The 2,500-nt window shown below is 52.1% G+C and overlaps 1 protein-coding gene across 2 annotated transcripts in view; it reads left to right on the top strand.

The window, feature by feature from the left end:
- Positions 1-2,500, top strand: part of LOC134093280 (E3 ubiquitin-protein ligase SMURF2-like) — a 74,101-nt gene that overhangs the window by 53,104 nt on the left and 18,497 nt on the right. The window lies entirely within an intron of this gene.

Genomic DNA, 2,500 nt, shown 5'->3' with positions numbered 1-2,500 from the left:
GATGGACAGAGGAAGGAGGAATTGCAAAGGATTGGACGCCCTGATTTTGGTTTTGAAGCAGCTTGTTCAGAGGAGCCTCCTCCTCTGTCCTCTGTCTTTTCTCCTCTCCTCTCCTCCTCTGTCCATTCTCCTCTCCTGTCCTCCTCTCCTCCTCTGTCCATTCTCCTCTCCTCTGTCTTTTCTCCTCTCCTCTCCTCCTCTCCTCCTCTCCTCTGTCCATACTCCTCTCCTCCTCTGCCCTCTGTCCATGTTCCTCTCCTGCCCTTTCCTCTCCTCTCCTCTTCTCTCCTCCTCTTCTCTCCTCCTCTCCTCTCCTCTTCTGTCCTTTCTCCTCTGCGCTCCTCGTGTCCTCCTCCACTGCTTAGAGTGCCTCCACCCCGTCGCTGCCCTCCCTGCCAAGTCTAGTCTGCAGGAAATGAAGGGATTGAGGGATCCTGTCGAGCGACTGTAGGGAGAAAGAGAAGAGGAGAGGAGAGGAGAGGAGCGCACCAGAGGGAGAGGGAGCCTGGAAGGGTTTGCGGTGGAGCATTATACTTTGCTGCATAGATGTGTGTGTGTGTGTGTGTGTGTGTGTGTGTGTGTTCAGGCATACACACAAGGGAGTGGGAAGAGACAGTGGTCTGTGTGTCTGCGCTGTTCAGTTTTGAAGGATAACAGGATGTGGTTGCCATACTGTCAGACAGAGCTTCCCTCTCACTTGACAAGGCACCCTCTCTCTCTCTCTCTCTCTCTCTCTCTCTCTCGTCTCTCCTCTCCCTCATTCTCTCCATCTGGCCATGTCTCATTCTCTCTCTCTCTCTCCCTCTCCTTTTCTTCTCTTCTCTCTCCTCCATCCCATCCCATCCCTCCTCTCCTCTCCTCTGTCAGGTGTGTGTCTGTGTGCAGATGAATGGAGGGATCAGTCTCATTTCATGGCTGCGTGCCCCAGGGCCCCTCTCTCTCTCTTGCCCTGTAATGGAGCTCCATAATGAGCGCGATCGCCACACAAATCCCCCATCAGCATCAGCTCGGTCACGGCTCAGAGGCCCCCGGCCCATCCGCCCATTGATCTTGAGTACTGTAGGCCAGGTTGATTGGGATTGCGGACGCACGGGTCCAAATGCCAGATGACCGTCAGCGCTTGTGTGTTTTTTCCCCCCTCTTTACCACGTACCGGTTTTGTACATACAGCAAGTTATTGTGTCCAACCATACTGTAATCCCTGTGGTGACACACATTCTTTTTTTTCCCAAAACGTTTTGTTTTTCTTCATACACTATTTATTGGATGTATGGGTGTTAATGTGTTGTATACATTGTGTTTGTGTTTGTGTGTGTGTGTGTGTGTGTTTGGCATGAGCCACTATCAGCCTCCGTCCACGGGCATTTATTTTTTTGCGGCGTCTCGCCATCTTTTAAACATTAATCAGTCGGGCGGTTCTGATGACACGGCCTTAACTTTCCTGCGTTCCCCCGGCCACTTAATCATCCATCCCTCGCCTGGAACCAGACCAAAAAAATCTCTCTCTCTTTTTTTTTTTCTCTCTTCAAAAATTCCTTTCTTCCCCCAATTATATCGCTGCCCTCCCAGAGGCCCGCGAGGATGCGGGCAGGGGTGAGCCGCCTATTAACGGAGACGGGAGAGAGAGAGAGAGAGAGTTAGCGTAGCGTCCGAGGCTAAAGCAGCAGCAGCAGTGGTGGCGGCGCTGGCGGCAGGCTAGCCAGCCAAGACAAACAGAGGCCAGGAGAGACTGAGGCTCACCTGGAGTCGGACGTCAGCACACAGACAGTCGGGAAAACAAACCCAGAGGTACCGGTCAGGGTGGCGTGTGTGTTCACCCAGAGGTACCGGTCAGGGTGGCGTGTGTGTTCGTTGTGTTCATGGAGAGCTACCGGTCAGGCTGCTGTGTGTGTGTGTGTGTGTGTGTGTGTGTGTGTGTGGCTTCAGTGCATTTCTAGGCCTCCTCTCCTCTGTCACTTAGTCACAATTGTGTGTGTCCCGTCACACCGGTGTCTGTCTAGCGTGCTATTGTTCTCATTCTACTGGTGTTCCCCTTCCTCTCTGTGTGTGTGTGTGTGTGTGTTTGTTTGTTTGACATAGTCATCCATCTTCTGTCGCTCCACTCGGTCACACTCTGTCACACTCTGTCTCTTGGTCCCTTCTCCACCTCTCCCTTCTCCACCTCTCTTTTCTACCTCTCTTTTCTACCTTTCCCTTCTCCACCTCTCTTTTCTACCTTTCCCTTCTCCACCTCTCTTTTCTACCTCTCCCTTCTCCACCTCTCTTTTCTACCTCTCCCTTCTGCACCTCTCCCTTTTCTACGTACTTCTCTCTTCCCCACCTCTGCACTCTCCATCTTTTCTCCTGACTCAACTGGACTAGCCAAAGAGGTGGAAAAACAACAAAGGAGAGGCCAGTCAGGGTTTAAACAGGTGTGTGTGTGTGTGTGTGTGTGTGTGTGTGTGTGTGTGTGTGTGTGTGTGTGTGTGTGTGTGTGTGAATGAGTATACTAACATGTGCT

The sequence above is a fragment of the Sardina pilchardus genome, chromosome 1 (assembly GCF_963854185.1).
Source record: "Sardina pilchardus chromosome 1, fSarPil1.1, whole genome shotgun sequence".
Lineage (NCBI taxonomy): Eukaryota > Metazoa > Chordata > Actinopteri > Clupeiformes > Clupeidae > Sardina > Sardina pilchardus.
Note: the sequence above shows the minus strand (reverse complement) of the source record. Positions and strands in the feature narration are given on the sequence as shown.